Source organism: Paroedura picta, chromosome 2 (genome assembly GCF_049243985.1).
Source record: "Paroedura picta isolate Pp20150507F chromosome 2, Ppicta_v3.0, whole genome shotgun sequence".
Classification (NCBI taxonomy): domain Eukaryota; kingdom Metazoa; phylum Chordata; class Lepidosauria; order Squamata; family Gekkonidae; genus Paroedura; species Paroedura picta.
Genome location: NC_135370.1, coordinates 163995067 through 164008802, shown reverse-complemented (window position 1 = coordinate 164008802; position 13736 = coordinate 163995067).

The following is a 13736-nucleotide window of genomic DNA, read 5'->3' as shown; positions in this document are numbered from 1 at the left end:
TTAGACTAGTTCCAAAGAGTTTTTATTCATGTTGCTGAATACGGAAGATCTGTAATCTTCTCCTGAGAGTCCGGAGTTCGACGTTACTCCCTGAAAGCGCTTTCCTTCTGCGACCAGGAAAGGTATTTTTTTTCCCCCTCACCTCCTTTGCCACCCTCGAAATGAACGGCGATTCATTATAGATAACCCTTCCTGATTAATTTTGTTTTGGCTTTTAACTTTGGGGAGAAAAACGTTAGCAGCAAAGTCTGCCTCCCCCCCCCCGCCCCCTTTCAAACAATAGCTATTTTTTCGGGGGGGGGGAATACATTTTGTGCAGAGGGAAACCTAACTTTAGAGGTGATAAAAATATTAAATTCTTGATTGTCATCAGAGCCTTAGCTGTCATATAAAAAAAAATGGCAACTTTTTTATCCGCGTGTGTGTGATGAATTATAAATAAGTGGCTTTCTCGGAATTGATATTCAAGTTGTCTGGCTTCTGTCAACAAGATTCATCAGCTGAAGGTTGTGAAGGACTAGGTAGTCAAAATCCCACTCATTAATTTCACTGAGATGCACAGGTTTTTCACCGCAAGACTTATGAGGCTCTATAGAAATGTGCTTTACCTTTCCTTTCAACGATAGCGGTATCATGTCACAACTGCAAAAGGTTTGGGGATGCAAGGAGAACCTGGATCATGTGACCGTGTAGCTCACTGTGTTCCTACGGGCTTTGCAGCTAGTAGCTGCGGGTGTGGAGTCTACGCCACCCCAAAGGATGCTGGTGTGGGGAGGAGATGCTGGAGCACTGTATTCATTTCATTTTTACATGTCCGTAGAACCACCGTTCTCCTACAAAACTGGAAACCGATAAAGCCAGCGCATCATAAAGATGACGGAGAGCCATTAAAATTGCCGGCGATAACAAATTTAAAACAGGATCCAAGCAGCTGCCCTTCAAAACCAGTGTCTTAAAGATGCTCATCCGGACAAGCTAAAGGCCCTTCTGAAAAGTTCTGTATCTATCGCAGCCCACATGAAAGATGGCACAGAGGTTTATGGCACTGTTGGCTGCAGAGGAAAGGACACGCAATAATGTGTTTAAACTACAAGTACAACGGTATAGGCTAGATATCAGGAAAAAAAATTTCACGGTAAGAGTAGTTCAGCAGTGGAATAGGCAGCCTAAGGAGGTGGTGAGCTCCCCCTCACTGGCAGTCTTCAAGCAAAGGTTCGATACACACTTTTCTTGGATGCTTTAGGATGCTTTGGGCTGATCCTGCGTTGAGCAGGGGGTTGGACTAGATGGCCTGTATGGCCCCTTCCAACTCTATGATTCTATGATTCTACTGTGCCGGAGGGAAAACCATGCTGCCACAGTGCAGATATTTTCAGTTCTCCATGGCCTGAAAACTGCTTATACTGGTAGAAACCTTTTGAAGTCTTGTAACCTTGGATAGAGGGGTGTCATTCTTCCCCCTCCCACAGGCTGAAGAAACAAATATGTTTGTAGTGATCCAGCAATGCTTAGGTGGATCCCTCAACAGGAGCACCATCACTGTTTTGACATAATGGAAGAAGACAGTGTTAATTCAGCCACAATTCAAAGGGCAGTGGGCTACTTTAAGCATGCCTCAGGAGAAACAGTTGCTTCAAACCCACAAGTCATCCACGGACATTCAGTCAGAAAGCAGGTACTCTCCTCAGAACCACTGAAGTTTCCTGTTTTGGTGGCAAGAAGGTGAAGTAGGACAAAGATCTGCCAGATATTGGTCTGATGAAGAAGGGTTGTTTTCTATACCCACCCCTCTCACTAACGAAAGGAGTCCCAAAGCGGCTTACTATCTCCTTCCCTTCTTCTCCTCACAACAGACACCTTGTAAGGTAAGTGGGGCTGAGAAAGCTTTGAGAGAACAGCTCTGCGAGAACAGATCTAACTGGACTTTGACTGGCCCATCAAGCAGCTGGCTGCATGTGGAGAAGTGGAGAATCAAACCCAACTTTCCAAATTAGAAACCACCACTCTTAGCCACTGCAACAAGAAGGCTCTTAAAAAGCAGTTGTTCCGCCAGGCCTATGGTTGAGGTCAGAAATGATGCCAAAATCTGGCCTCCCTGCCCGAAACATCAGCCAAGGTTTCACCATACATGTCACCTGTACCTCCCTCACTGGGAAATTAGAGGTGATTTTGAAGTAATCGGATTGTAGAATGTTTTAATATATGCATTATTGTTATTTTATTCTTTTTATATATGTTTTTATCAGCCCTGAATGTTTGGGTAAGGGCAGGTTACAAAATGATGATGATGATGATGATGATGATAATAATAATAATGATAATAATGATAATAATGATGATGATGATGATAATAATAATAGTTTTAGAAAAGGAGGCCATTGCTCCAGTCAGTACAGGGGATCCTCTGCTCAAAGTTCCTGCTGCCTTCTGTCATTCCAAGTGTGTGGGGGGGAGGGGAGAGAGAGTATGGAAACAAATCTAGTGGTATTGGAGACTTGATGGCATCACTTCTGGGATAAACCCAGAAGATGGAGCACAGCTCTAGAGGATTCATCATATAGTTTCTGTTGATACTTGGAGCTACTCATTGTCACTTCCATGTTTCTCCCAGAAGTGATGTCATCACACCTGTGGCACCTAACCATGTAACCCCTCCCACCCCTCCTGCCAGTTGTCATACTCAGCCTAGCAGCCCTAGAAGTGGCTCAGGTGGCCATTCGATGAAACAAGGTGACTCACAGTTCCTCATCTCGGGCCTGGTTGATGCATCCAGCAGAACAAAGTGGTAGAATTCTGAGATGACGAAACCTGCCGTATTGCTTCAAATCTACGGCAAAAGGGATAACAATCTGGCTGCTGCCCGGGGATCTCCAAGAATTACAAGTACAGGAAGATCTTTTGGAGGGGCGGGAAAACACTCAGAAATGGCATTCCTCACCTTCTCTCTGAGAGAGCACCATCCACTCTGCTAGGAGCCTCATTCGGCTGTACACATAGAATAGGCCTCAGCTTCCTCTTTTGACCACTCCTTGGGGGAATATTTTTAGTGTGTGAGGAGATACCAGCTGACCTACTTCTGTGCTACACCTCATATCTATATGACGTGTCATTGGTCAGGCACCTTCTCCAAGACTTCTGGAAAGGTGTAAAGAAAACAAGACAAGTTCCTATCCATTTATATCCTTATATCCCAATCAATGCCTATCCTAATACATGTTAATGGTACAGACATACATTCCATTAACATGTATTAGACTATCCGATCCGCTATGACCCCTTCTGAAGCTGAGTAATGTCTCCAGCAATAATTTCTTACACCCACATCAAAGCATTGTACACACACTGCATTGTTACACTTGACTTGCTCTTTTTTTTTAATTATGTAAAAAAAAAATCACATTAAGCCCAATCTAATTACTGCAATGTATATTAGAAGCAGGGCACCATCAAAATTTTATTTAAATTAATCAGGTTTTGATTTAAGATATTAAATTCAAATTAATCATGTAAAAATGGAAATGATCCTTGACGTGCTTCCAGCTGTGACTTCAGTCTGTTTCCTCGTGTGAGTCACTTTCGGGATGTCTTGGGGGGAACATTACAAAAATTCACGCCGGTGCTATTTCAATTAGAGTTATTTAGCAGGACAGATGTAAAGAATATGGTATAATTAAAAAGGGGACTGATGACAAGGCTACAGATTTGCAGGATCGCAATGAGGGAGGGAAAAGATGGTTGTTATTGAGAACAGCACACTGGTCAGATGGCCCAAGTTCAAACAGGCCAAGGTGAAACACTCGTTATCAAAAGAACGTAATCTTCAGTTATGCCACTAGATTTTTTTTTTCCCTCTCGAGCACTCTACAAAATTCAGGAAGGGTTTAACTTTGAAGTATCATTAACAACCAGATGATACCTGATAATATAATTAGAAAGTCCTTATAATAATTTGTCTTCCCTGGTTGGCTTTTGCTATTTTGACTAAATGGTTTCAAAGGCCTTTCAAAAATCCCCAGAAGCATTAGAAATTTCCATTGGACTACAAATGAGCTATGTCTGCTTGCACAAACAGGATCTGCTTATACAGACAGACTAGGCAGATTATACGCAGGATGACACGATTCAGGGAAGGTCATCGTATTAGAAGCAGATCTCGGAGTTCTTCCTGAAACCAAGAGTTTGCATGATCATCATCTGTAATTCTTCCTCTCTCTTTTTCCATCCGTTTCACCCCACCATACTTTGAAGTTCAGGGTAGTGAATGTGACTCCTTCCGCACCTTGTCCCACTATAACCCTTTTACACAGGTCAGACTGAGAAAGAGTGACTGGTTCAAGGTCATTGAATGAGTTTCATGGCTAACCAAGGTCTCCCCTGGACCTCCAAACCCATGCTAGGGGAATAAAAACCACGTACGGGCCTCTGCCCATAGTGAGGACGCTGGTATTTATTACCCTGGCTATCTTTTTAAAGAAAAAAAATAGCTCTAATAGAATCAGAGAGAAAGTAGCATTAAATGCAGTCGTTATGGTGCATTTTAAGTGACATTGCAGGGAAGATGGGGACGGCAGCGACCCTATCATTATAAAGAGCTACAGAGAAACAAATTCAGAGTGGTACTATTTAAATCATTCCTGGTTGGAATGCCTTTAAAGTCGTTGAGTTTGGTATACCTAAATGAAACCTCGAAAGCATTCATAGGATTAGACTGTCAGAGTGCAATCCTTAAAATCTGTTCTTGGGCATAAGGCCTGTTAAATAGTTGATCTGCTTTGAATTGTTCTCTAAACCAGCTGCAGATCAAATCAGGAATGTTAAAGAATTCCAATGTCAACTATGGTTTGATACAAAGGTTCAGCTTTCCTTTCCGGTTTGTCCACAGTCAGAAGGAACTGAGTCACACTTCCCCCCAATCATATTTTAGAAATTGGATAGAAGTATTGCCATGGAACTGGATATCTATTTTTGCATCAGCTGCATATAAATGGCATAAAAACCAGTATGGCAATAGCATCTAACCTACAAAAATGGCATTAAAGTGCAATAAAACAGAGCTAGCACCGTGTAGTGGTTAAGAACATCATTCCTATCTGCCAGAGAACCGGGTTTGATTCCCCCATCCTCCTTCACGTGCAATCTGCTGGGTGACCTTGGGCCAGTCCCAGTTCTCCCAGAACACTCTCAGCCCCAATTACCTCAAAGAGTGCCTATAGTTTTATGAACCATCAACAACTTTGATGGTGTGTTATGATCTTACTAGAGGCAAAGTCCTCAGGAATACAATGGGCACTATCATGCATGCCTGCAGTGTGTTTTTCCTGGGTGCTGGCCCTCCTCTACCTGCTCAGTCTTGCGATCCAGTGTGGTGAAGTGGTTAAAGAGTAGCAGATGCTAATTTCAAGTGCCAAGTATGATTCCCCACTCTTCATCCATGTGCAGGCAGCTGCATTGTCAACCTCCAGGAGGGGGCATAGAGATCTTCAGGAATAACAATTTCCAGGCACCAATTCCTCTGCAGAAAACAGCTGGAAGGAAGGAAGGAAGAGTTCATTCTTATACACCACTTTTTTCAAGAAGGAGGCTCAAAGCGGCTTACAGTCGCCTTCCCTTTCCTCTCCCCACAACAGAAACCCTGTGAGGTAGGTGAGGCTGAGAGAGCCCTGATATCACTGCTTGGTCAGAACAGCTTTATCAGTGCTGTGGCCAGCCCAAGGTCACCCAGCTGGCTGCATGTGGAGGAGGAGTGGGGAATCAAGCCCGACTCACTAGACTAGAAGTCCACACTCCTCACCATTACACCAAGCTGGCTCTCGAAGGAAGGAAGGAAGGAAGGAAGGAAGGAAGGAAGGAAGGAAGGAAGGAAGGAGAGTGGCAGCGTGTGCAAAAACCACACTGGCCTCTATGGTGCCAGTGGGCAGCCTGAGCCTCTCCTTCCCAGCCACCCCACACTTTGGCCCAGCTTACCTTTGTGAAGTGGGCCTGCCAAGGGGCTCTTCTTTTGGTGGGAAGAAGGAGGAGGAGGTCAGGGGTTGGGAAAGCCTGCCATTGTCCCTATGTGGGAGAGTAGCCACTTCCTATTGAGAGCATACGCCTGTGAAGGGTCAAGGGGGAAGGGTATTCATTGTCCGCATACAACCCCATTTTTATTACGAGGAAAGATTCCGTTTTACTTGTATGTCTCCTCAAGCAGAATCTATGGAGAGGTGACCTACGGATTGCGGACCTTCCAAATCGTAGTCCGTCACTCAGCCTGACACCCGACACCGGCTATTGAGAGGAGAGATTTATTGGAGCCTACTATTGACAGATCAGCCCAGGAGTGGGGGAAATCCTGTTGGTGCTACACCTTATCTACCAACAAGTGGTGCTAGCTACTGGAGGTTTTAATTGGAAAAAGATAGCATGAAAAGCAAGTGTTCTGTTTTGTTATATTATTACTGCCGTTGTCTGTACCTTTGTTATAGTTGCGGGAAGAATATGCAACATTGACAGTTTTGCCTTCCCACTCACATAAAATAATTGTACACAATGATTGTTCTTTAATAGTATTTAAGAATATTTTTAAAACAAATCATGTGGGTGTACTGCTTCTTTATTTCAAGGGTTCAATTTTTATTTTTATTTTTTTGCAGGGAACACTTTGTCGTACATGACGGTTTAAGTGAAAACAGAGACTCTACACATCTAAAATGAGTCTAATTGCCACTCGTTGGTTTAAAAGGATGTGGTAATGATCTTTAACATGTATATGGTGAGTCACTATTTCGATTCCTTGCATAACAGGCAGGGAATACTGCTATTTGGTGGAACCTTTGAGTGCAATGCCAACCTGAGAAACCAATGTCAGTGCATTCCTCCAGACACCGCCTAATACAATTGCAATGTGGCATGAATGGCCATGCATTTCCAAAAAGACAAAGAAATGGGTCCTCAACCAAATCAAGACTGAACTCTCACTAAAAACTTAAATGACCAACCTGAGGCTGTGGTACTTTGGTCACAGTATGAGAAGACAAGGACAACACTAGGAAACATCAAATGCATTGATACCTGCGATGAGATGGAGCAACTCAGTCAAAGGACCACAGATCCCAGTTGGCAAGATCCCCCAGTTGGCAAGATCTGAGTAAGGCTATTAACAAATTTAGGGGTACAAAAAAAAGGGGGGGAGTCCTAAGTTCAGGTTGATTTGGCCCTAATTGATTTGGTATATGCTGAATCACCCCAGAGATTTGGATTTGGGATGATTTGGGAGTCCCGAATCGATTTGGTTTCCTTATAGCCTATGGTACAATTCAAATCAATAGGAAAACTAGGCTTCTGTTTATTGGACTGCTGGGAGCAGGAATTGAGATAGAGGCAACAGGTTTTCACCGTAGCTGCTGGAGCCTCTCCTCAAAAGAACCACCAAGTTTCAAAACGGTTGGACCTGCGGGTCCAATTCTAAGGGCACCCAAAGAAGATGCCCTCCCCTCCACTGTTTCCAATCGGAAGAAAATAGCTTGGTAGCAGTAGAAGCCCAGCACAGTGTCCCAGAGAATCTCTGCATCGAAAATAAAAGGGAGAGGCACTTTTGCAAGGCCAGCCCAGAAGAATTAGTGCCACTGTGGCAGCCATGACCCAAGAAGACCAAGTTCACATAAGATAATCTCTGAAGTAGAAGATGGGGGAGAGGGGGCATTGGGCAGGGGTTTGGACTAGATGACCAGGCGGTCCCTTCCAACTCTATGATTTGGATAGGGGCAGCAGAAACAGTGCAATATTCTAGAGCCGAGCAGCAGAACCTGTGCCACCTTAGTAGTGCTCAGCAGTACAGCTGAGAGCCAACCTACTAGTATCCAGAGCACAGTGCCCCATTGTGGCAGAAACCAACTCAACAGGGCTGCAGCACAGAATAACAGTCCTGGGCAGTAGGACCAGTGCATTACTACACTGCAGTAGGAGTGCCTCTACTTCAAACTCCTCCCCTCCCCCAACCACTGAATAGACTTAGGCTACATTTCCCATTGACTTTAATGACTCCATAGGGTATAATGGAGCCAAATCGATTTGGGAAACCCGAATCTTGCCAATTCCAAATCCCTACACTGATACTAGTATTGGGGCGGTTTGGCATACACCAAATAAATTAGGGCAGTATCGACCTGAACCGGGGGGGGGGGTAACATATACCTTTGGGTATAATGGAGCCAAATATATAGTTGGGAATCCCAAATCTTGCTGAATCAATTTGGCTTTAGTGAAATGGACCTGCAGAGGGCCTGAATCATGTTTCAGCTTGCTTGCTTGCTTGCTTTAACACACATACACACACACACACACACAGGGATGGGCTGGCTGTCAGGTTTTATGGTATAAAAGATTCTGTCTTCTGTGCAGTTGCTACATATGACCCTTTAGTGCACCTGATAGCTCTGCACTGTCAAAGATTCTGCTGTGCTATCAACACCTAATCTGGAGAGCCGGGTATGATTCCCTTCTCCTGTGTGACCTTAGGCTAGTCACAGTCCTGTTAGAGCTGTTCTCACAGAGCCATTTCTCTCAGAGCTCTCCCAGCCGCACCTACTTTTATAGTGTCTGTTGTGGGGAGAAGAATGGAAAGGTGATAGGAAACCGCTTTGAGACTCCTTTGGGTAGTGAAAAACTAACTCTTCGTCTTCTTAATATTAAATATAGCCAAGGTGAAACATTCTTTGATATCCTCTCAGCATCATATGTTCCACAAGATATTTTGTTACCGGAGGCATCAGGAAATTTAATATTGGGCAATAAGCAGAACCACAGTCTCTCTGGACAAAATACTCAATATTTTTAGCCATTTATCTCAAAGATTAAGCTCTTTTGTTAAAATACATGATTTCTTAGCAAGGCCACCTAGTTCCCTTAATCTGTTTATTTTTTTATTTTATTTTTTGGTGAGGGATTAACCTATTTCCTCTTTGGTTTCTGAAACAGCTACAAGGGTTGTCACTCTCAAAAGTGAAAGCAATTGGAGGCGGTAGGACTAAAATAGTGCATTTTTTTTAGCATGTCTTCTCTTTAAAAATACGTGGTTATATAATGCTGTCCAAGGCATGCCATTCCCGAGAACAGATCACACAGCATCACAGTTAATTAAGCATGTTCAGTCGTTTCTGTTTTCTGATTGGAATGCAGCATGTCAAAACAACTGGATACTCCATGTGGGATCAGAGAACTGTACATAGATGTCCTCTGAGGTCTAAGGCTAGGGCCAGAAAAAAGAAAAGCCTAAATTTCACGTCCTGCTTGTCATGGAACTTCTGGGGCCCAGAATGGACGTAGGTATCACTCGGTATACAAATTGAGTGAATAAATGAATAACAAATTAAAGAGCTGGAAGGGAACTCAAGAGTAATCTAGTCCTTCCCATATAATCCATCCCCTTGCACCAATGCAGGATATTCATGGCTATTCATGCTGCCAGTCAGAGTAGGCAAAACTTGACCTTGATAGGCCAATGATATGGCTCAGGATAAGGCTGCTCCATGTGTACATCCAGGACTAGCTGCATGGGTGGCAACCTCCCAGGACTGCTAGGACCCACCCTCTTGCTACATCATATACCACCCAGACCAAACCCAATGACAGGTCAAAAAAAAAATCACAGGACTTGCCTACTTCCACAGGTGATCAGAGTCTTTTGAACTTTTTCCCATTCATTTCTCAGCATGGAATCCTGGTTAAGAGCAGCAAATTCTGATCTGGCAAGCTGGGTTTGATTCCTCTCGTCCACCACATGCAGCCAGCTGGGTGACCTTAGGCTAGTCACAATCCTGATGGTGCTGTTTTCACAAAGCAATTGTGTCTGCTGTGGGGAGTGGAAGGGAAGGCGATTATACACCACTTTGAAATTCCTTAGGACAATGAAAAGCAGGGTATAAAAAACAACTCTTCTTGTTTCTTCCAACACCTGCTTTCTTTAAAAAAAATGTTCTCTCTTTTTTGGGATTTGAGCAAAAATTCAGTGGTACATGGCATTTGGAACAATAAGATGCAATGAATGGTAGTGATGGGACCCCTGAAGAAGAAACAAAAATTGTTTGCTAATTTCATTGGGTTCTCTGCCACTTACTAGTTTACGTGCTTATTTGAACTCCCTTCAACTTCTCTTGTTTATAGGCTCCAGAAGTAAATAGGTCAGAGCGAGCTCCCCCAGGGGAGACCAGCAAATCTCAGTTCACTTTTGAAAACTGGTCAACAACAGCGACGGTTCTGCTGACTCTGATGTAGTTCAGAAAGACAGTGAAGTGGTGCGAGTTGCAAGACACTATAGCATGGGGAGGGGGTGTATTTGCTGAAATTTCTTTGGGAATTCTCTTTCATCAAATATGGAGGAGATGTAATCTCAGCATTCAATAAGAGAGAGCAAGGGATGATGTAAGAACCTTAAGCTCCCTTGGATAAAGTTACTGCTGTGTGATCACCCCACCAGCTTTTCTGAGAATGTTTTTTGAGTGTCATTCCCTACAATTAGGGCTCAGTTCAGTATCTGAAGAAGATTTGGTTCTTATATGCTGCTTTTCTCTACCAGAAGGAGTCTCAAAGTGGCTTACATTCGCCTTCCCTTTCCTCTCCCCACAACAGACACCCTGTGAGGTGGGTGAGGCTGAGAGAGCCCTGAAAACTGCTGGGTCAGAACTCAAGCTGCATTGTGGATCTCCTAATCAAACATCTGTCACATGTACCATCAGGGAAGGAATATCCTTCTAGTGCTGTGGGGCTGTAATTAGCGCTCAGGCATGACAGGGAAAGAGCTAGGTTGGTATAATAGTTAAGAGTGGCAGTCTCTCATCTGGGTTTGATTCCCTGCACCTCCACATGCAGCCAGCTGGGTGACCTTGGGCTAATCACAGTTTTCTTAGAGTTGTTCTTATAGAGCAGTTCTGCCAGGGCTCTCTCAGCCATACCTATCTCATAAGGTATCTGTTGTGAGGAGAGGAAGGCAAGGCAATTGTAAGCTGCTTTGACACTCATACAGGTAGTAAGAAGCAGGGTATAAAAAATCAACATCACCACCTGTGGCTTCTGCCTTCCCTCCCACATCATTTTCCCATGCTGAAATGGCTACAGGTGAGCCTATTTCGGCTCTATATCGATACCTCTGTTGCAAAAAGCAAGTTTTTCTGCACCATTTTATATTTAAGAGTCCTAAACATCATTAATATGTAAGCTTTCCCCCTCCAAAAGAATCATCTCATAACACTTTACCTAATTGTAACGTACCCCTTTCTTCAATGGTGAGGCATTCTTCTTACCCCTTTAGTCACCCTATCCTGTTCAGAGTCACAGGAGCTAAGGGGCTGTGGTTCTCTTTTCCTTCCAGGATAACTCGAGCATGATGGGAAAATTCATGCTAAGCAGAGGAGTAAAACTAGTGGAGAGATCAGGCGGAGGAGTTTGGTGCATTGCCCCTTGGGGTGGGAAGAGGTACACACTGCAACTGAAATTTACTAATGCTTAAAACCTTGCTGTCATCCTGATGGAACCCAAACAGTTCCGTGGGGCCTGCAAAAGAGAGCTTCTCCACCAGGCATTTGGTTGAGGTTGACCCGGACTATGGCTTCCAATTGGCCCTCAGCCCCCCCCCCTCCTCCTATTACAACTGCCACTAATCTGCCTAACCCACTGGGTCCCAGTAAGAGTTGAGGTGAGTCTCCTTTGCAGATCTATCATATTATTATTGCTGTTATCATGTTGGGGTTATTGTTGTTGAAACGTGTTACCTCATGTTTTCTGTATCTGTTTCCTGTTCCCTGTAAACTGCCCTGAGCCTTTGGGGGAGGGCGGTATATAAATATGAACATGAACATGAACATGAACATGAATAAACATAAACAGTAGCAATCAGGACACTTGTTTTCAAAACTTAAAAAAAAAATTAGGCGTGGAACCCGTTGTTCCACATGAATATTCACTCTGGTTGCCGCCTGGGGACTAAGGGCCATCACCTGCCCTTGGGTGAGGGCAGGGAGAAGCCTCTCTGTGGTGGGAAAAGTGGGAGGACGAGGTGGCCAGCCTAGAGAGCAGGAGCCAGAGAAAGTGACACGTGGTGGCAAGGGTGGGGAAAGCAGGCCATAATGGCCTGATTTTTCCACATACACAGGGCCCAGGCCCGACATACACCCTGATCAGGGCTGCAGCAAAAAAGGGAATGTGGATTTAGCCACGTTCCCTTACTGTGGGGAACTGAGGGCCTGAGTCAACCTGGCCTGGGACACCCCGGACCAGGTCCGATTCTATGAGGAAGTAGGAATTAGCCAAAGGTGACCGGATATCTGGCCCTGCAAGGCGGGACACACGGCCACGGCCACAGTGGCAGGCGGGCCCCCTCCCCCCTCCTCCTCCTCCTCCCTCCCCCTGACCCTTAGAAGAGCAGTGGCGGGGCAACAGTGATAACAATGGCGGCGGTCCCTCCCTCCTTTCTCCCTCCTCCCCCTCCCCCCTCCACCCCGACTGGCCTTAGGGTGGCGGCAGCGGCCCAGGTCAAGGCCTGGTCCTGGAGGAGGCAGGGAGGCCCAGAGGAAAAGGCGGCAGCAGAACTGGCCAGGAAGCCCCACCCCGAAGCCCGGGCACCTGTGTGGGGGCCTCCTGAGCCTGGGCTGTCTATTGGGCTGCCTGCCACGTGGGCAAAATAATAATATTTTTTTTTAATTTAATTTTTAAAATATACATATACGAATGCTGCGGGACAATTTGGAAAATGCTGTGGGACATGGGGCAAATGCCCCAAATGCAAACAGGCAGTGATCACAGCCAAATCTCTCATGCAGAAGACATCTGTGAAGTCCTTCACAATAATCACAACAACAGCCCGGCCTTCCCCAGGGGCTCAGGGCATGTAACAGCCTATTTAATAAAACAAAACACTATAACATTAAAATCTACAATGGGTCCCTTAAACAATTCCAACTCTCCCCCTTCTTATAGTAGGTGGGTTGATATGGGTCTTTAGAGTCCAGTGAAAATTTGGCTGAGGTTCTGAACAGGAAGGAGCAGACTGGCCCTAGAAGAGTGTGGTGTCCAGAGCAAAACCCCTTAGTCTCTTCTGAAACTTAAGCCTGAACACATGTCATTCCCCTAGCAGGGCTTCTTATATCCTCTATTCTTTATATAGAAAGGTAAAATATGTATGCCACTAGGCTAGATACCTGCTTGAGGCAGCTCCCAAGGTGCTTTTTCAAACCCACAACAAACCCCCAACGTATCGTGCCTCTTGATACACTGCATCATTATGATTAATAAATGTCTCTTTATCTAGAAAACTAGCATGCTGTGGTTTTTATGTTCAGGGTAAGGTTGTCAGCTTCCAGGTAGGGAGTGGAGAACTCCAGAAATTAGAGCTGATTTCCCGGTGACAGCAATCAGTTCCCTTGAAGAAAATGGCTGCTTTGGAGAGTTGCCTCCATGGCTTTATACCATGCTGAGGTCTCCTCAATCCCCCCCACCTCCAATCTCCACTTCCCAAATCTTGAGCTGGCAACCCTAGTCCAGGGACATATTTCTGTCATGGGGAACACATTACTGCCTTCTGACTTCCTGTCTCCCAACTGAATCCTGGGAAAAAAACTTTTCTCATTGGTCAGGACTGGATTTAGGGCAGATTGTCATCTCTGGCTTGGGAAATCCCTAGAGATTTTTTTTGGGGGGGGGAGGTGAAGCCTGGAGAGGGCAAAGTTTGGGGAGGGGAGGGGAGGGACCTCCATGGGGCTGAATGC